The 21,195-nt window shown below is 42.8% G+C and overlaps 1 long non-coding RNA gene across 1 annotated transcript in view; it reads left to right on the plus strand.

Annotated features, from left to right (window-relative positions):
• Window positions 1-18,257, plus strand: part of LOC144340840 (uncharacterized) — a 46,283-nt gene extending 28,026 nt beyond the window's left edge. Inside the window, exon 3 of the long non-coding RNA XR_013417305.1 lies at window positions 18,163-18,257. This is a non-coding gene — a long non-coding RNA (uncharacterized LOC144340840). The remainder of the gene's footprint in view (window positions 1-18,162) is intronic.
• Window positions 18,258-21,195: the final 2,938 nt, after the last annotated feature.

The raw sequence follows: 21,195 nt of genomic DNA on the forward strand, positions 1-21,195 counted from the left end.
CAGGCAACAGTAGCTCAGGACTGTCTCTCCTGGCCCCGTGTGGGGCTGAGATGTGTGCCTTCTTTCCCTTCTGAGTTGTAGACATAGAACATGGAACCAAGGGGAAAGCTATGCTGATAAGAACAGTAACAACACGCTTTGAAAATATGCTTCATTGTAACATAAGGGTATTAGTGATGATTTTAAGCAGATGTCACTGCCTTTCCCACATCATAAGAGGGGAGTGACATGAAAAGTGCACAATCTTGTTACAGGAAACTGCAGAGGAAACTTCAGCTTTTACCTGAACACCCAAGTCTGAACATTTGCTACTGTGAGTTGATCACTCCTTCCTCCTTAGAGCAGTTCCCTCACTTACTTTCTAGGACCTCACACTCTCCTGTTTTGCCTCCTCTCTCCCGGGCTGCTCCTTCTCAGTCTGTTGGCCGGGTCCTGTGAACCCTGGTGTGCCCCAGGGCTCAGTCCCTGATGCTTTTCTCCTCTGTCCACACTCCTCCCCTGGTTGAGATCATGGGTCCATGGCTTTAGATGCTGTCCACATCTGGGAGCCTTCAGATTTCCATCTCCAACCCATACCTCTGCCCCAAGTTTCAGGCTTACTCACCCAGCTACCCACTCAACAGCTCCACTGGATGTCAGACAAGCATCTCAACCCTGACATGTCCAGCACTGAGCTCCTGGGCTCCTCTCCCAAACTGGCCTTCTTCTCCATCTCAGTTAATGGCAAGTTCATCTTTACAGTTGCTCAGATTAAAATAACTTAGAGTCATTGTAGTGAGTTGAATGGTGGCTCACAAAAAGATATGTCCAGGCCCTGAGAATGTGACCTTATTTGGAAAAAGGGTTTTTTTTTTTTTTGAGATGGAGTGTCACTGTTACCCAGGCTGGAGTTCAATGGCGCGATCTCAGCTCACTGCAACCTCTGCCTCAGCCTCCCAAGTAGATGGGATTACAAGCAACAACCACCATATCTGGCTAATTTTTGTATTTTTAGTAGAGATGGGGTTTCGCCATGTTGGCCATGGCTGGTCTTGAACTCCTGATCTCAGGTGACTCGCTTGCCTCGGCCTCCCAAAGTGCTGGGATTTCAGGCATGAGACACCGCTCCCAGCCTTTATTTTTAAATAAGCCCAGATTTCAAGAGGGCTAATAGCACTGCTAGCGCCTGCAGTAAACAAAGTTCAACAAAACTGGTTTATCTTTTAAAACAAACAGAAACATTTTTGTCAACTGGATCTTTTAAAACAAACAGAAACATGTTTGTCAACCAGAAAAAGGGTCTTTGCAGATATAATGAAGTTAAGGATTTTATGGTGAAATCATCCTGGATTATCTGGGTGGGTCCTAAATCCAATGACAGTTGTCTTTACAAGAGACAGAAGCCACAGAAAAGAGGAGAAGGCAGAGACTAGAGTCATGTAACCCCAAGCCAAGGAACGCCTGGATCCACCAGAAACTGGAAGAGACAAGGGATAGAATATCCTCTACAGCAGGGGTCTCCAACCTCTGGGCTGCCATGGTGCTGGTCCATGGCCTGTTGGGAACTGGGCTGCACAGCAGGAGGTGAGCGGCCCCATGAGCACTGCCACCTGAGCTCCACCTCCTGTCAGATCAGTGCCATTAGCTTCTCATGGGAACCCTATTGTGAACCCCACACGTGAGGGATCTAGGTTGCGTGCTCTTATGAGAATCTAACTAATGCTTGATGATCTGAGGTGGAACAGTTTCATCCCGAAACCAGCTACACACACACCCACCACTCTGCCTCTCTCCCCCAGCCCTCCTGCCTCTGTCCATGGAAACATTGTCTTTCACAAAACCGACCCCTGGAAGGATGAGGACTGCTGCTCTAGAGCCCCTGGAAGCAAGAACCCCTTAATCTCAGACTTCCTGGCCTTAGAACTGTGAGAGAATAAATTTCTGTTGTTTTAAGCAGCCAAGTTTGTGGTCATGTGTTACAGCAGCCCCAGGAAACCAACACGATCATCTTTAATGTTTCTCCTCTTTCTCTTTCTGTGGAGCCTTACCTCCAGTCTCTCAGTAAACCCTGTTGGCCCTGTCTTCAAAATATACCCAGAATCTGCCCACATCTTACCACCTCCACAGCTACCTGCTTGGGCTGAGCTCTCAGCATCTCTTGCCTGGAGTATTGCAGTCCTACTAGTCTTCCTGATTCTGCCCGTGACACCTCCGCCCCCAATCCCCAGTGATCCTTTTAACATGGAAGTTGGATCATATCATTCCTCTAGTTACTATCTCAGAGTAGGGGTCAAAGTCTTACAAACAATGGGGCCCGTCGCGGTGGCTCGTGCCTGTAATCACAGCACTTTGGAAGGCTGAGGCCGGCGGATCACTTGAGGTTAGGAGATTGAGACCAGCCTGGCCAACATGGTGAAACTCTGTCTCTATTAAATTAATAATAATAAAAAAACCTAGCTGGGCATGGTGGCAGGCGCCTGTAGTCCCAGTTACTCGGGAGATGAAGCAGGAGAATCACTGGAACCCGGGAGGCAGAGGTTGCAGCAAATGGAGATTGTGCCACTGCACTCCAGCCTGGGTGACAGAGCGAGACTCTGTCTCAGCCTTCATGATCTGGGCTGCTTCTGTGATTTTTCTAACCTCATCTTAGACCATCTCCCTGCTGCTGCTTACATTTCCAGCCACAATGGCCCCTTTGCTCTTCCTTAAACACACCACTCATGTTTCTGCCTCAGGGCCTTTGCACTGACTTTTTATGTTGTCTGAAACACTCTTCCTGCAGACACCTACATAGCTAACTCCCTAATCTCATTCAAGTCTTACTCAGATACCATCCTCTTGTAGCAGGACGAGCCACGGACAAAACCCCTCAGACACAGAGATAGTGAAAGGAGTGGCTTTAATCAGCTGGGAGCATCGGCAGGCTAGCGTCTTAAAATCCGAGTTCTTTAGGTGCTCAACTTCTGTCCCTTCTAAGGGCTCACAGCTGTAAGGGGGTCCGTGTGAGAGGGTCGTGATCGATTGAGCAAGCCAGGGGGTACGTGACAGGGGCTGCAAGCACCAGTGGTCAGAGTGAAACAGAACAGAATGGGAGGTTTCACAATGTCTTTCCATACAATGTCTGGAATCTATAGATAACATCGATTGCAGGTCAGGGGTCTAATTTTAACTACCAGGCTTAGGTCAGGCAGGCCCAGGCCTGGTTTCGGGTCTGGTTCCTAGGCGCCAGGCTACCTGCCTTTAGTTTCTCGCTCTTTCGTTTTCTGAGTTTAAAACAATATAAAACGATATGGGAGGGTCTCTCTCTTCCCTCACTCTCAGTGAGGTCTCCCCCTGACCACTTTATTTAAAAATACAACCCTGAAACACTCTTCTTCTTCCTCCTTTGCTTTATTTTTCTCCATAGCTCTTATTGCCATATAAATACCATATATCTTACTTGCTTATTTATTTATTGTTTTTTCCCACCTGCTAGAAGGTAAGATCCCTGCAGCTAGGGAACTGGGGAGATCTTTTTCTGTTCACTGCTGTAACTCCAGCCTCTAGAACAATGTGTGGTACACAGTAAGTACTCAACTCAGTAAATATTAGTTTAATGAATAATTGAAGGTCAGATAGCCTCAATGTACGGTCTACAGAAACAAATGCAATAAGATGACGCATCCTGTCTGCTGTCTCATGCTCCCTCTCATCTTCTGGAGACAAAGAAGAGGGAGAGATATGTGTGCCGTTAAAAGCTGCACTTTAAAAAATTAATTAACAATTGTGGAAAAATACACATAACGTTAAATTTACCATCCTAACTTTTCTTTTGGAGACAGAGTCTAGCTCTGTTGCCCAGGCTGGAGTGCAATGGCGTGATCTCAGCTCACTGTAACCTCTGCCTCCTGGGTTCAAGCGATTTTCGTGCCTCAGCCTCCTGTGTAACTGGGATTACAGGCATGTGACACCACGCCTGGCTAATTTTTTTGTATTTTTAGTGGAGATGGGTTTCACCATATTGGCCAGGCTGGTTTTGAACTCCTGACATCAAGTGATCTGCCCACCTTGGCCTCCCAAAGTGTTGGGATAGGTGTGAGCCACCACATCTGGCCCATCCTAACCATTTTTCAGTCGGCAACTCAGTAGTAAGTACATTCACATTGTTGTGCAACTAATCTCCAGAACTTTTTCATCTAGCAAAACTGAAATATACCCATTGCACACTAACTCCTCATTCCCTCTTTCCCCCAGCCCTTGGCAACCACCCTCCCTTCTACCTTCAGTTTCTGTAAATGTGACTAAGTACCTCATGTAAATGGAATCATACAATATTTGTCTTTTTGTGACTGGCTTATTTCACTTAGCATCATGCTCTCAATGTTCATCCATGTGGCATGTTTCAGAATTTCCTTCCTTTTTAAGTTGAAAACCACACTTTTGAGTAACACCTGTTGTTCCACCTGGGCTCCCCTGGAGTGATCCAGTTTCCTCATTATGTCCATGGCTGGTCCAGTACAGCACAGGTACTAAACTTGACTTCAGGGGGAAGCAATGAGGTTGAAAACTTCGTGTCACAGGGTGTCCCATGAGCTGTTTCCTATGGTGTCAGTTGGCTTTGCTGGCCTTAATGAACTTGGGCCCCCTGCTAGGGGGTGCAGAGGGGACCTTGCAGGCCTCTAGGCTGGAGCAAGCCCTTTTCCTGCCACACAACCTTTCCAGTACCCACACAGTCTTTGGCATGATCTTTTGAAGGAGGTTTGCCCCCGTTTTAGTGGTTGCAAGTCAACTCATCATTCCATGAGATGATCTCGGTAAGCCTCAAGAATTCACTCCGATGTCAAGCAGTCTGTCAGACCAGAATTAAAGTCCTTTCATAGTGAATCCCTCTCCAGGAGAAGTGATTCTTCTGGCTTAGGCAGAAGGAGAGAAATGGGGTAAAGAAGAGCAATTCTCATGATAGTCAGGTCCAGGGAAGGCTGTTTAGTAAGATTTTATATATACAATTTTTTTGAGACAGAGTCCTGCTCTGTCTCCCAGACTGGAGTGCAGTGGCACAATTTCAGCTCACTGCAACGTCTGCCTCCCAGGCTCAAGCGATTCTCGTGATTCAGCCTCCCTAGTAGTAGCTGGGGTCACAGGCATGCACCACCACGCCCGGCTTGTTTTTGTATTTTTAGTAGAGACAGAGTTTCACCATGTTGGCCAGACTGGTCTGGAACTCCTGACCTCAGATGATCCACCCGCCTCAGCCTCTCAAAGTGCTATGATTACAGGAATGAGCCACCGCACCAGCCCATATACATATTTACATATAATTTACATATACATATAAAATTATATATTAAAATGTGATATATTGTATATAATTTTTATATGTATAAATTTATAATGTAAATATATACATTTTAGGTATATATTAATACATATATTTATAAACATAAACATACATATATAATAAGTATATACACATACATATATGTTTATAAATATATACATATAAATATCTAAAATAAACATGTACATATAATTATATGTATATATTTATATATTATATTATATTATATATTTTATATATAATATTATGTGTGTATATGTTTATATATTTATTATATATGTATATGTTTATATGTATATATAATTTTATATGTAGTATATCTATATTTCTATGTGCCAGACACTATTCGAAGGTCTTTGCAACACTGAGTCACTAAATTCTCACAACAATTTTAAAAGATAGCTACTGTCTTTACCACCATTTTACAATTGAGGAATATGAGGTGCAAGGGCTTAAGTGACTTTCCTGAGGTCACAGAACTAGTAAGTATCTATGTTTGCTTTCAAACCCAGGCAGTCTAACTCTAGAAGCTATACTCAACTATTATACTGTATTCCCTCCCAAGTCTTTAAAATAATCACCTCACGTTCCCGCCCCACTCCAATATCTTTATTTCCTTAACCCATTTCTCTCTAGAAAAAATTTTAAAAGAAACCTGTAATATCTCACCAGCTGAAGGCTCGCCATGCATGCAGTTGCATTTTCCAGAAGCAGTTGCATCGTGAGGCCTGCATAACCCTGCCTCTTTGTAAGAAGCAGACTGGGGACATCAGTGTCTTGTGGGTAGGTACAGATGTATAAATAGGAAAGCGAAACTTGGAATATACAAACAAAGTGAGAGGGTGGTTGTTTACATTATATAAAGGATTCTTCAGTTTAGTAAGGAAACCGATGTTGAATTCCTGTATAGAGCAGCTTATTTATTTGACTAAGTGGTTGGGGTCAGAAAATCCTCAAACTGAAATATTTACAAACCCATTTGTCCCTTTGAAGCTCAATGAGAAATTATGATAAATTATTGCTAAGAGGATTATGTCATCTGTGAGGAAAGAAAATTGTGTTTACTCCCTCCTCTCAAATCGTCTTGAAATGACACATTGAGAAACACGTCTTTGGTGTGAAGCCGAGCACACTTGCGCGTGCAGTTGCCATGTGGAACAGTCTGGATCGCAACTCACAGAATTAAAATCAGAAGACTGTGGAGCTGTCAGCATTTGCACAAGCTCAGGAGATAAAGCAAGTCTGTTTATGGACAGGCAGCCAGACCCATAATTTCTCATTTACAAACAGCACACACACAATCTTCTAACAACTTGCTTTTCAATCACAATGAAGGTTTAAAGGCATTGGAAAGCACTGTAAGCCTCCAGTGATTATAAGTAGCCACTTAACTACAACGTTGGTTTTCCAAATGATAATTAAATTTGACATTAAAAACATAGCTATTTGAGGAGAAAAGTATGGTAACAAATGTAACCCGAAACATTGTATTTCACCAGAAAATCTTCATATTCAAAAGGAAGCACTGGAATGGGCATCTGTAAGGTCTTTAGAGGTTATGTGCTTTATGAAACTTTTACAGACTGGTTAATCACACAATTCTAGCAGATTTCTTGTAACTGTACAGACAAAATTCAATTTCTCCACAATGAGAAAATTCTATACAGCAACAGGTAACTAGGTTTGTGTCAATGTTGACAGATGTAGAACAGGAGACCAAGAGACAAGTAATTCCTGTCACCAGAGGGCACCAAAGCTCAAGTTGCTAGGAAAACTGAAAACCACAGGGTCACAGTATCAGGGACTAGAAAACTCCCTGAAAGGTGGTTCCTGTGGTTTGCAGACAAGACCTCACCTAATTATTTCACAAGACTGAGAATGTCTCCTACAGGAAAGAACTTTCCTAGCTTGTTTTCATAGGCTAGTCAGTTATTTACTCTCCCAGTCAAGAGTTTCTCAATATCAGCTCATGAATTCATCCATCTCACATATATTTATTGAGCACCTACTATGTACCAAGCCCTGGGGAAGCAGTGGTGTGCAAGAAAGGCAAAGTCCCTGTCCTCATGACTTTAAAGTCTAGAGGTCGAGACTGACTTGAAACATCGAGTGTGATGGGGATTATGGAAAGAACAGTACTGGGACCCTGGGAGTGGCTAGCAGGGGACCTAATCTTATCCATGAGGTCATGGAAGTATGTTGGCTTCCTGTGGCTTCTGTAACAAATTATCACAAACTGGAGGACTAAAAACAACAAAAAGTTACTCTCTCACGGTTCTGGAGTCCAGAAGTCTGAAGTAAGGTGTTGCTCTCCCCGGGAAGGCTCTAGGAGAGAATCGGTTCCCTTCCTTCCCCCGACTGGGCAGCTCCAAGCATTCTCGCCTTGCGACTACATCATGCCAATCTCTGCCTCTCTGGCCACATCCCTGCCTCCTTTTCTCTGTGTGTCTTCTCCTCCGTGTGTCTACATGATAAGGATACATGGGATTGTATCTAGGACTTGTTGTGGACTGAATCGTGCCCCCCTCAAATCCATATGTTGAAGCCCTAACCCCCAGTGTGACTTAGTTGGAGACGGGGCCTTCGAGGAGGTAAATGTGGTCAAAAGGGCAGGGCCTTAATCCAATAGGACTGGTGCCCTTAGAGGAAGGCACCAGAGACCGCCCTCTTCCCCTGCACAAGCACCGAGGAAAGACCATGTGAGGACACAGAGAAAAGGCAAGCCAGGAAGCGGGACCTCGCCTGAAACCAGTCCCGGCAACTCCCTGATGTTGAACCTCCAGACTCCAGAAAAAAAAGAGGAAAAATATTTCCGTTGTTTAAGCCACACTATCTGTGGTATTTTGAACAGCAGCTTGAGCAGACTGAGACAGGGCCCACCCAGACACTCCAGAAAAAGCTTTTCCTCTCAAGATCTTTAGTTTAATCATGTCTTTTACCATATCAGATGATAGTCACAGGTTCCAGGGATTAGGATGTGGAATCGCTTTTTTTTTTTTTTTTTTTTTTTTGATAGAGTCTTGCTCTGTCACCTAGGTTGGAGTGCAGTGGCTCGATCTCAGCTCACTGCAACCTCTGCCTTGCAGGTTCAAACAATTCTCCTGTGTCATCGTCCCGAGTAGCTGGGACTACAGGAGCCCACCACCATGCCTGGCTAATTTTTGTATTTTAGTAGAGACAGGGTTTTACCATGTTGGCCAGGCTGGTCTCAAACTCTTGACATCAAGTGATCCACCTGCCTCGGCCTCCCAAACTGCTAGGATTACAGGTGTGAGCCACCACATCCGGCCTGGATGTGGAATAGCTTTTGTGGAGGGGAGGAGTAAGAGAGCATCATTCCACTCACTACAGAAGGCTTCATGTGGAAGTGACATTTAAGCTGAGACTTGAAGCCTGAGTAAGGGTTAGCCTAGTTGGGAGAAGGAGAGGAGTACTGGAGGACTGTCCAGAGAGAGCGGGGAGCACAACGAAGCCCCGGAGTGAGGTGTGGAGTGCAGCAGAGAGTGCAGAGGAGTGAGGCCGGTGCTTGGGTAAGAGGGCCCAGATTGTGCAGAGCCCTGGGAGTCTTCTGAGCCCTTTTTGGAAGGCTGCATTTTCCCTTAAGGGCCACAAGAAGTCTTAGAAGGTTTCAGATGAAGGCGAGGGAATGCAGGACACAACTGGATTAACATTTTATAAATTCAAAGCTGTGTGCAAGAGCCAGGCAGGAACCAGGCAGAACAGTTAGGAGGGTTTTGCTATACTTAAGCAAGGGCTGGTAGGGATTAGAAATAGCTAGCTGGATATCTAGAGCAGAGAACTGAAGACTTGATGGTTGATTGCATCTGAGGAGTCAAGAGAGGGAGGCTTTAAGAGGAACTCCTGACTTGAGCAACAGGGTAAACAGTGGCGTTATTACTAGGAGCAAGGGAACCTGCAGGGTGAGTTGGGAGAAAGGAAGGGCTAAGGATGATTTTGTTGGGGACAGGGTGAGTTGAGCGGTTTGAAGGAGCTGGCTCCAAGAAGAGGTGTCCAGTGGTTAGTTAGCTACATGGAGCTCTGGAGAAAAGTCTACCTAGGGAAAAAGGACTGAAGGTTGTCACACATCAGATTGTAAATGAAGCCTCGAGAGGAAACAAGTGCAGCCGGTGAGAGCTGGAAGAGTGAGAAGAGAAAAGAATGCAGGACACAGCCCTAAGAAAAGACACAAAACACATTATTTGAGGGTGGAGACGTCTATGAGGGAGACTAAACATGAGACCTAGAGAGCACTTGGATTACAGAAAGGAAGAGAGCGGGGAGTAGTCTGTAGCAACAGATGTTGCCTGGAGGTAAAACAGATACAAACCCAAGAGTGTCCACTGCACTGAGCTTTATCTGGGTCAGCGGATGGCTCTGGGGGCAGTGGAGAGATGAAGACCCAGCTGCTGTGGGACTTGGGAAGGCTGCGGAGGGAGAGAAGAGACGCTCTCCATGGAGAGGAAAAAGACAGTTTAGGATTTGGAGGGGGATATGACAAGGGGCTTTGATTTTACTTTTAAGATTGAGAAAAAATGAATGTGTTCACATGCTCCCTGGTTCCTGCCTTTCTGTAGAGAAAGGTAGAGACTAAAGATAACACGAGGAGCTAGCCTCTCCCTGAGCGGGGAGTTGAGAAGCAGTCCAGCGTCCAGGAGCGAGGATGGATGAGCGCCCTTCTCTATCCTAATGGAAGAGAAGGGAGAAGGCGAAAGCAGTGTAGAGAATGTGATGGCACATGTTCCATGTCTTCTCTTCTGGGAGCATTTGTTTTCTTCTGATGGGGTGGGGTGATCTGCTGAGAGGGTGAGGTGGGGGTGACAGAATTGAAGGGTGGAGATTTGAAGCAGATCAGGAGAGTTAACTCAAGAAACAAGGTGGGGCTGCAGGGGTCAAGGAGATGGTGTCTGGGAAGTAACTGAGTCGCCTGGTTGGAAGGGTAAGAAGTTCCAGTTTTCTGATTTCAGAGGAGAAGCGGATCTGGGATGACAAGGTCAAGGTGTGTCCATTGGATGCCCTTTTTTTTTTTTTTCTTTTCATTTTTCTTGCTGAACTCCCCTGGTTGGAACCTACAAGTACCACATTGAATAGAAGTGGCAAGAAGGGGGTAGTGCAGGCAGCAGGACAGGGTAGTGTGATGTGGTGAAGGGCAGCAGGGATTAACTGAGCGAGTCAGCACTATTTCTTTTTAAGCTATAAAAACAATAGTATTCCCAGAGGCTCCATTCAGCAGATTTGTGCTTTTAACTCATTGGTGGCTGAAGGGGAGAAGAAAGGCAAAGAAGTGAGGAACTCAGGTGTGATGGGTCGTTGAGGTAGGCTTCAGGTCAGCTAAGATGCTGATGGTACTTGAGGAGGAGAAAGTTCAAAGCCAGAGCCCAAATCCTCACTGAAAGACAGGAGCCTGGATGGAGCGGTTTCTAGGCGAGTGGAGAAGTCCTGGTCCCAGGAGGCTGGGGTGAGTACAGGAATGTGCCCCTTGGCTGACTGTGGTCTGCAAGACCAATCTAAGAATGGGCTGTTTCTTTCTTTCTCCTTCTTCTTTTTTTTTAATCGTGATAAAACCTAATTAACCAGATGCCTTGGCATGAAAAATTACCAAGAATGATCTACTGAGTGATCTAATCAATTTCGCAATAAATGAATGCAACTGCAACAGGAAAAAAAATTTCAAGACAATCAATATGGTTGTTTTCATAAAGACATTCCCTGAATAAATGTCAGTGACTTCACTTTAAGACCAAACACAGTTTCACATTAAAAAATGGTCCTCATTATCCGTTCCTTGACTCCCTTTTCTAAGTGTGTATAATCCAGACTTGACTAAATCTCTACTTTAAATGCCACAGTTAAGCCTCATACTTCATCTCTGTTTTAGTGGAAATGGAACAGAACCGACCACTGGACTCTTCATAATAGGTTGTAATATCCTTATTGAAGACCATTATTAATTTCACATATCCTGCCTTCTTTCTTCCAAGCCATATCTTCCTCCTATTATCTCTTTCACAGAGTATCTGTTGCTCTACCCCTTAATAATTTTATACATAAGCAAAAAAAATCCCCTTATTAAGAAACAACAAATTTGGGCCGGGCATGGAGGCTGACGCCTGTAATCCCAGCACTTTGGGAGGCGAAGGCAGGTGGATCACCAGGTCGGGAGATTGAGGCTAACATGGCTAACATGGTGAAACCCCATCTCTACTAAAAAGACAAAAATTAGCCGGGCGTGGCAGCATGTGCCTGTAATCCCAGCTACTTGGGAGGCTGAGACAGGAGAATCGTTTGAATCCGGGAGGCAGAGGTTGCAGTGAGCCGAGATCGCACCACTGCACTCCAGCCTGGGCAAAAAGAGCAGGACTCTGTCTAAAAACAAAAAAAGAAACTACAGATTTGATAGAACCATGTATTTACTAAGACCATCTAAAGACAGGTCAGTACTTTAACACTGGTGTATTATGTCTAGGAAAATTTCTACTGGAACAAGGAATTATTATTAATTATTCTTATTATTATTTACAGATATAATTCTTGCCATCCCATGGGTAAGCCAGGGTCTCTTCTCTTATCTTCAGCAGAATGAAACCAGTCCAGGATAAGTTTTTTGTTTTTTTTTTGTTTTGTTTTTACAAACATCTCTGGTGGTTAGCAAGTTGCGGTAGTCATAGCTACTATACACCATTAGGTGAGAACACACAGTGTGCCAGGTTCTGGGCTAAACATCTTACATACATCAATTTAAACATCACAAAACCCCCATGAGGTAGGTATTTTTATTATCCCCTTTCTATGGACAAGGAAACAGCTTAGAGAGCTTAGTTACATGCCTCACGGACACAAGCAAACAAAAAGTGAAACTTGGATTCAAAGTTAGATCAGTCCAAATCCATATCCAGGCTTTCAATAAACTGTTTGCTGCTGTGATAAAAATTCAGTGTGTGCATGTGTGTGTGTGTGTGTGTAAAGCAGGGAAGGTAGAGGGCTGGGAGGCTATGGGGTAGGGGTTGGGATAGGCAGAGAGAGAGAGAGAGTAAAGGGAGTGGTGAGAATTTTGGAAACAAGTAAAGTAGAAACATTCTTTTTGATGCTATTGTTAATGGATTTGTTTTCATTTGGGAGTTATTTATTGTTAGTGTATAGAAATATAATTATTTTTATATATTCATATTATATCCTACAACCTTGCCAAATTCATTTATTAACTGTAATCAATTTTTTTGCAGATTATTTAGGATTTTCTGTAGACAAGAGTATGTCATCTGCAAATAGAGATAACTATTTCTTCCTTTCCTTTTTTGTCTTTGGTTTTTTTTTTTTTTTGAGACAGAGTTTTGCTCTTGTCACCCAGGTTGGAGTGCAATCGTGCTATCTCAGCTCACTGCAGCCTCCAACTCCCGGGTTCAAGTGATTCTCCTGCCTCAGCCTCCCAAGTAGCTGGGATTACTGGCGTGGGCCACCACACCCGGCTAGGTTTTGTATTTTTAGTAGAGACTGGGTTTCACCATGTTGGCCAGGCTGGTCTTGAACTCCTGACCTCAGGTGATCTGCCCACCTTGGCCTCCCAAAGTGCTGGGATTACAGGCATGAGCCACTGCACCCGGGCCAACTATTTCTTCCTTTCTAACTGAATGTCTTTTTTTTTTTTTTTTCATTTTTCTTGCTAAACTCCCCTGGCTGGAACCTACATACAACATTGAATAGAAGTGGCAAGAAGGGAGTAGTGCAGGCAGCAGGGCAGGGTAGTGTGATGTGGTGAAGGGCAGCGGGGATTAACTGAGTGAGTCAGCACTATTTCTTTTTAAGCTATAAAAACAATAGTATTCCCAGAGGCTCCATTCAGCAGATTTCTGCTTTTAACTCATAGATCAAGTGAGTCACAGAGCCAGCTCTAGTTGTAAGCAAGGCTGGAGAGATGAATATTAACTGGGCATATTGCTACCTGGTTAAAAATTGAGGTTGCATTGATAAGAAAGAAGGGGAAAATGGATACTGATTAAGCTACTAGCTATGTCTGCCAATATTATTGAGAAGAAAAAAAAAATGTCTAAGTCAAGAAAAAGGGCACCATGTAGCCAAGAAAAGATCCTGATTATGTTTTGAAAATTTAGATTTTCTTCTAATGCTACATATGTTTTTGAGGTTTTTCATGGGTAATTACAGGTAAGTGTTTCCAGTGAGGACTGGCTTAGAGGGGAGCTCTCCTGGGTTTACATGGCAGAGCAGTTCTTTCTACAGGCCATGTGTTGCTGCTCTGATGCCTCAGCCCCAAGGTCTAAGGTAGGGGTCAGCAAACATTTTTGTAAGGAGCCAGATATAGTAAATGTTTTAGGCTTTGTGGGTTACATGGTATGGCAGGCTGAAAAATGGGCCCTCCAAAAAATGTTCCCATTCTAATCACTAGAACCTTAGAATGTATTACTTTATATGGCAAAAGAGAATTTGTAGATGTGAGTAAATTAGGGATCTTGAGATGAGAGTTTATCCTGGATTATTGGGGTGGCACAGCATAATTGCAAGGGTCCTTAAAAGAGGGACACAGAGGGATTAAAGAGACAAATTGTGCTACTTCCTTTGAAGATAGAGGATGGGGCCCAGAGTCAAGGAATGCAGGTGATTTCTAGATGCTATAATAGATAAGACAAAATGGATTTTCCCCTAGAGCCTCCAGGAGGGATGCAGCCCTGTCAACACCTTGATTTTTGGATATCTGACCGCCAGAACTTTAGGAGAATAAATTTGTATTATTTGAGCCACTAAGTTTGTTGTAATTTGTTATGGCAGCAATAGAAAACAAATAGATGTGATTTCTATTACAACTACTTAATTCAGCTATTGTACCGAAAGAAGCTATAGGCAATACATAAGTGAATGGACATGTCTGTGTTCCAATAGAAGTTTATTTACAAAACCAGTAGGCAGGCTGGATTTGGTCCATGGGCTGTAGTTTTCTGACACCTGATCTATGTAATCTCCAATTTTGCAACATCAGTTTGTCTCTTTTTTTTTTTTTTTTTTTTTTTTCAGACAGGGTCTCACTCCGTGGCCCAGGTTGGAGTGCAGTGTCATGATCTCGGCTTATTACAGCTTTGACCTCTCAGGCTCAAATGATCCTCCTGCCTCAGCCTCCTGAGTAGCTGGGACTACAGGTGGGCACCATCGGGCCCAGCTAATTTTTTATTTTTTGTAGAGATAGGGTTTTGCCATGTTGCCTAGGCTGGTTTCAAACTCCTGGACTCAAGTGATCTGCCCACCTTGGCCTCCCAAGATGCTGGGATTACAGATGTGAGCCACTGCACCCAGCTGTCTCCATTTTTTAAGTTAAAATACATAATGTTCTAGCAAATATTCTTGTGGGCAATTCATTGGACCTATCTTAGATTACATGTCCAGAGTAAATTCTAGAAATGAAATTCCTGGTCTTCTCTGAAGAGGGAATTGAGTGGGGAAAAAAAAGAAAATGAAAAAAGAAATAAACACAAGATATTCTTGGTCAAAGTGTATCCACCCTTTCTCCTCCAGTGAGCTCTGATGAAGCCACAGTAATCCACATTCCCAGGGCAACACAGGTGGTCTGCCTCTCCACGTGCTCAGAGTGCCAATTATTGGTAAGGAGATATAGGGACTGGAGTGAAACATCAGAATCATGACTCGTATTCATGTTTTATACACAAATTTAAAATATTGGAGCAGGTTATTTATCTGGAAACCCTAAGTTTGGCTGTTTAATGTGCTATTTTAAATATAGGCAATGGAAAACAAAATACAAAGTCTTATTTCTGACACTTTAAAATGTTGGCAAAGTGTCTCCCTCATTAGTATGGTGGTGAGTATCCCCACCTGTCATAAAATGTTGGCAAATAGGCTGGGTGTGGTGGCTCCTGCCTGTAATCCCAGCACTTTGGGAGGCCAAGTTGGGAGGATCACTTGAGGCCAGGAGTTTGAGATCAGCCTGGACAACATAGAGAGACTATGTCTCTCCAAAAAAATTTTTTAAATTAGCCAGGTGTGGTGGCATGTGCCTGTAGTCCCAGCTACTTGGGAGACTGAAGTGGAGGGTGACTTGAGCCCAGGAGGTGGAGGCTGCAGTCAGTGAGTCAAGATCCCATCACTGTATTCTGGCCTGGGTGACAGAGTGAGACTCCCATATCAAAAAAAAAAAAAAAAAAAAAAAAGTGGCAAATGATTACAGTTTTTCCATTTCACTCAGCCGCTACACTGAGCGTGTTCACAGTTGGGACAGTATTAGCATTTGGTTCTCTTAGTATTGGCCCATTGTCAATGGAAAATGGTTGGTTACATGTGATTTTCTTATCAATTGTCTAGACTTGAAAGGACGATATTTCTGGAATGTGCTCTTGACCAACATAGTTTTACTATAAGATAACCTATCCTTGTATTCACAGCCTTATTCTTGCTGATCTCTACAGGAATTTCACTTTGGAGCCCCTGTTTGGGAAGTTAGTATGTAGAAGAAATGATTGGTGAATTCATTCTTTGCTATTTGGAGGAAAGAAAAGTCAGTACTTCCTGCTTTATCATAAAATTCCATGTGATTCTAAGATCATTCTTTAATTATTCTGGTTTTACCAAGGATCCCCAAATTGGGGGTTCTATTCAGATCAGCCAAGAGTCCTTATGAAATTCTTCGGAGCACTCCACTAGCACAGTGTTGGGATCCTGCATTAAATAAGGTGTGTGAAGATACCAGGCACACACTTAATTACAGCTAACATTTGTTGAGAATTTAGTATGTGCTGCATCAGGAAAACTATTCTAATTAACTCTTACAACATCTTTGAGAGCTACATATCATTATTGTGCTTATTTTATTGTTAAGGAAACTGGGGCATTGGGGCATTATAATAAATAGAATTGCTGGGAGTTGAACACAAGCAGTTTGATTCCAAAGCCCTTACTTTGCACTGTGGATTATACTAGATAGTCAATAGATGAAGTCTTCTTTTATTTATTCAATCAATCAATCAATCAATCAATCAGTAAACGTGTTCATTTATTGGGCTTGGTATACATCAATAAGTAAAACAGATAAACCTCCTGTTCTATTGGAGATTTACTTTCCAGTGGGGATGAAGTGGGGGGCCAAGACAATAAACAATCAACAATCAACACATTAATCATACTAACATAGGAAACATAATAACAAATACACATTTTAAGTTAATCATAAAGTATGTTAGAAGGTGTGAAGTACAATGGGAAAAAAAAGGAAGAGAGCAGGGGAACAGGAACTGGGAGTGGGTCTACGTAGACAGGCTTCATTGAGAGCCTGGCATTTGGACAACAATTGAAGGAAGAGAGGGAGCTTTTTGGACTCATATCCAATTCCTCTTTTTCTATGGTTGTAAAAATTTCTCAGTGAAATTTATACCAGTATAATATCTGCTACCTACTATTTATAGGGTGATGTTGTACTTACAGTACCATCTGTAGGCTCCTTGGAATTTTTATTAAGCAGAGGACCCAAACTTAAATTATCAAGTTACTGAAAACTGTAACCAATAATATACAGCTTGGTCTCAATTATTTGGACATTAGGTGAAAACAGAGATGTCCTCCCCACTGCCTCCAGTATGTCTGATTTATGTATGTATGTGGACTCAGTCCAAAGGATATCTATAAAACTCAAGGACAAGATAAACAATCAGGGCTGAGCTTGGTGGCTTACACCTGTAATCTCAGTGCTTTGGGAGACTGAGGTGGAGGATCACTTGAGGCCAGGAGTTCAAGACCAGCCTGGGCAACATAGTGAGACCCCCATCTCTACCAAAAAAGAAAAAAAAAAAAAAGACAAACAGTCATAGGGTAACTGACCTAGGGAACTAGAAGAGAAGTTACTTTAAAGCCAAACATGAATTCTTCTCTGGTAGTGATTATTGTGCAAAACTCTTCCAGTGAAAAAGCATAATAATACATGATAAATACTGGGTTTTATATTTGTTTTAACTTTAGGTGCCTGATGTCTTGACATAAAATATGTATTGAACTGCTTCATGTATATAATTTTTTTTTTTTTTTTTAGATGGAGTCTCACTCTGTCACCCAGGCTGGAGTGTGGTGGTACCATTTCAGCTCACTGCAACCTCTGCCTCCTGGGTTCAAGTGATTCTCCTGCTTCAGCCTCCCGAGTAGATTACAGGCGGCTGCCACCACGCCTGACTGATTTTTGTATTTTTAGTAGAGATGGGGTTTCACCATGTTGGCCCGGCTGGTCTCGAACTCCTGACCTCAAGTGATCTGCCTACTTCGGCCCCCCAGCATGCTGGGATTACAGGCGTGAGCCACCATGCCCGACCTCGAGATATTTTGATATGTCAATTATTATAACAAAGAGGGAATTAAACTGGCATCTACATCTAAATATCTAAAAAGCAAAATAAAATAAAGGCTGGGTGCGGTGGCTCATGCCTGTAATCCCAGCACTTTAGGAGGCCAAGGCGGGCGGATCACTTGAGGTCAGGAGTTCGAGACCAGCCTGGCCAACATGGTGAAACCCCATATCTGCTAAAAATACAAAAATTAGCCAGGTGTGGCAGTGCATGCCTGTAATCCCAGCTACCCAGGAGGCTGAGGCAGGAGAATCGCTTGAACCTGGGAGGCGGACATTGCAATGATTCAAGATTGCACCACTGCACTCCAGCCTGGGTGACAGAGTGAGACTGTGTCTCAAAACAAAAACAAAAACAAAATACATAAATATCTGAGCTAACTGCCTACTTTGTTTTATTCTTTCATTGGAATTGTAAGCACCATGTGGGCAGAGAATGTGCCTGTCTTGGTGATGCTCAATACTTATTTGTTGAATTCAAGGATGAAAAAAAAGAAAGAAAATTTATCTGTTATGGTTGCAGTGAAAAAAAAAGGAAAGAAGAAAGGAAAATAGAAAAAAAAGGGAAAAAAGAAGAAAAGAAATTTTAAAAGCCAAAAATAAAAGAAGAAAGAAGAAAGAAAAGAAAGCGGCCGGGCGTGGTGGCTCACGCCTGTAATCCCAGCACTTTGGGATGCTGAGGCAGGAGGATCACGAGGTCAGGAGATAGTGACCATCCTGGCCAAAATGGTGAAACCCTGTCTCTACTAAAATACAAAAAAAAAAAAAAAAAAAATTAGCCAGGCGTGGTGGCGTGGGACTGTAGTCCCAGTTACTCAGGAGTCTGAGGCAGGCGAATCGTTTGAACCTGGGAGGAAGAGGTTGCAGTGAGCCGAGATCACACTACTACACTCCAGACTGGCGACGGAGCGAGACTCCATCTCAAAAAAATAAAAAAATAAAAAAGTGAATTTCTTTTATTTAGCTACTTTACGTTAGATATATTGAGTGGCATTTGAATAGAGGACCGTAATGTGAGATTTTGCTGCAAGGACAGAACATTTAACTTTGGTGCTGTATGTATACTAATTGTTTTTTGACTATGACAATTGTGAAAGAGGCATTTGTGCTTGCAGAGACTGACATGAATTCACTATTTTGCTAGTATGCTAATGCCTATCTTGGGAGGTAGAAATCAAGCAATAGTGATAATTCTTATGAAAGTTTTTTTTTTCTTTCTGTACATCATGTCAATCAATGTTTGACCCCTATATCCATTTGGGGTGAGAAAAAAATCTTTAATAGGGATTTTCAAATTGCAGAAATTAATTTAATTATTTGTGACAAGGTTGAAAAAAAAGGTGCAGAATAGGAAAGAATAGAAAATACTTGTGCATTGCATATTGTGAAGGTGAATATTGTATTGTGTATTTTGTGCACTGAATTATGAGGAAAATGCATGTCTTACTATTAAAATGTTTTAAAGATTGAAATTCAAGCTTTAAATCAATTGAATTAGGATTAGTGTGATCCCCAGATCATGAGTAAGCCATTGAAATCCTTCTGAATCTCAAATTGTATTGAGTTTAGTAGAGAAGCATTGAGTGACTATCTGTCCTGGTTCAAATCTAACCTCTGCCACTTCTTAACAATATGAGTTTGAGCCTTTCTTTCCTTACCTATAAGATGGTAGAGCCCACTTCATAAAGTTGTTTTGAGTATCAAAAAAGAGTTAATATACATAAAGTGCTTAGAAGAGTGCCTGGGACATAGTAAGGAGTACATGAGTGTTGGTGGTTATTACTGTTGTTGTTGTTATGTGATGATGTGCACTGTGAGAGATTTCATATGCGATGTCTCATTTAACCCAAGACTATGTGTGAGTTTTAGTGCACACCATACTTTCTACAAATTATCTGAAATAGAGCCTGACTAGTTGACTTTTAAGCAGAAATACCCAAGACCTTAAAAAGCAGCCATCTTCCAGCCCAGCAGTGATGCACACCTGTAGTCCCAGCTACTTGGAAGTCTGGGGTGGAAGGATCACTGAGCCCAGGAGTTTAAGGCTGCAATCTGTGATGATTTATCTTGTGAATAACCCCTATACTCCAGACTGGGCAACATAATGAGACACACCATCTCTAATAAAAATAAACAACAAAAACCTCAACCATCTCCTAGCTGTTCTTTTACACTAGATCATGTTTAGTAACTTGATAATTTATAAAGAAAAGAAATTTATTTCTTACATTTCTGGGCCTGAGAAGTCCAAGATCAAGGTGCCAGCAGGTCTGGTGTTTGGTGAGGGCTTACTCTCTGCTTCCAAGATTATACTTTGTTGCTGCATCCTCACACTGTGGAAGGTGAAAGGGCAAAAGGCCTAGCTAGTTCCCTCAAGCCTTCTTAGCAGGGTACTAATCTCATTCACGAGGATGAGGCCCTCATGACTTAATCACCTGCTAAAGGCCCCACCTCTTTTTTTGTTGTTGTTGAGACAGAGTCTCGCTCTGTTTTTCAGGTTGGAGTGTAGTGGCAGGATCTCAGTTCACTACAACATTTCCTCCTGGGTTGAAGCAATTCTCCTGCCTTAGCCTCCTGAGTAGCTGGGACTACAAGCATGCGCCACCATGCCTGACTAATTTTTGCATTTTTAATAGAGATGGGGTTTCATCATGTTGGCCAGGCTGGTCTTGAACTCCTGACCTCAAATGTTCCGCCTGTCTTGGCCTCCCAATGTGCTGGGATTACAGGCGTGAGCCATCACGCCGGCCAAAGGCCTCCACCTCTTAACACTATCGCCTTAAGGTTTAAGCTCTAACAATTTTAAAGAGACACATACATTAAAACCATAGAAATTACATACACTGGATCTAATTCATCATCACATTATTCTTTTAGATGGGTGGTATATGACCTGGGGAGGTAGGTACCAAACGGCTGCTCACATTAAAAACATCTAAGCTTGGCTGGTCGCGGTGGCTCATGTCTATAATCCTAGCAGTTTGGGAGGCTGAGGTGGGTGGATCACCTGAGGTCAGGAGTTCAAGACCAGCCTGGCCAACATGATGAAACCCTGTCTCTACTGAAAATACAGAAAATTAGCCAGGTGTGGTGGCAGGCGCCTATAATCCCAGCTACTCAGGAGGCTGAAGCAGGAGAATCGCTTGAACTCAGGAGGCAGAGGTTGCAGTGAACCGAGATCGTGCCATTGCATTCCAGCCCGGGCAACAAGATCGAAACACCATCTCAAAAATAAATAAATAAATAAATAAGTAAATAAAATCTAAGGTTGTATAAATGGAAAAGGATGAGTGTCATCTACTTCCTGCTAAGAGCACAGAGGAGGTCTAGCTTTTCTAATTAATATTATGGATATAGGTAGCCCAGAACCATACAATTTGGCCATCTCGTGGATAACATTTGCCATTTCACTCATTTCACTTAGGGTTGTATAGTCTTCCAATGTCTGCAATTCCCTTAATGGCCATTAGAGTCACAGACGAGAAAAAAAACCTCTTCAGAAAACAGTGTGAATAATGGGAGCAAGAGAAGAAGTTCCTGGTTATAGCCCACTCAT

This window comes from Macaca mulatta, chromosome 5, assembly GCF_049350105.2.
Source record: "Macaca mulatta isolate MMU2019108-1 chromosome 5, T2T-MMU8v2.0, whole genome shotgun sequence".
Lineage (NCBI taxonomy): Eukaryota > Metazoa > Chordata > Mammalia > Primates > Cercopithecidae > Macaca > Macaca mulatta.